This window comes from Alligator sinensis, unplaced genomic scaffold (genome assembly GCF_000455745.1).
Source record: "Alligator sinensis unplaced genomic scaffold, ASM45574v1 scaffold260_1, whole genome shotgun sequence".
NCBI classification, from domain to species: Eukaryota; Metazoa; Chordata; order Crocodylia; family Alligatoridae; genus Alligator; species Alligator sinensis.
The window spans coordinates 488623-489167 of record NW_005842431.1 but is presented as its reverse complement, the minus strand read 5'-3'; positions in this window follow the sequence as shown (position 1 = coordinate 489167).

Genomic DNA, 545 nt, shown 5'->3' with positions numbered 1-545 from the left:
CCCCTTGCCTCCACAACCTCAGCCTCCTCTGAGGTGCTGCTTTCCAGAGGAGACCTGGGTCTAGGGGAAACATGAGGGGTGTAAAGCACAAACTCTGATTCCCCCTCAGTCCCCAGAATTGCCTGAGCCAGTGCACTCAGCATCCCTGGTTCCAGCTCCAGCTCCTCCTCTGGCAGTGGGAGGCTCACGCTGAGAGCTGAACTTGGGGTGGAGGAGACAGTGATTCCACTGCTGGTGCCCACTTCTGGACTGAGGGGTGGTGGTGCAGGTGCAGGGACATCAGGTGCAGAGACTGCTCCCGCCACCTGGCTTCTACTGGCAGCACTGATGTCATGGCTGCTCAGGAATAGAATGCGTCTGTGTTTGGGATGGGGTGGGGGGGAGGCTTGCAGCTCTAGCTCTCCCTCTCTCCCTCCCCTGCCAGAAGACCTGGCACCTTCCTTTCCAGCATGCTTCATACTGATCTTTCCTGTGCTGCAAAAGGGGTGTGTGTGTGTGTGTGTGTGTGTGTGTGTGTGTGTGTGTGTGTGTGTGTGTGAATCCTT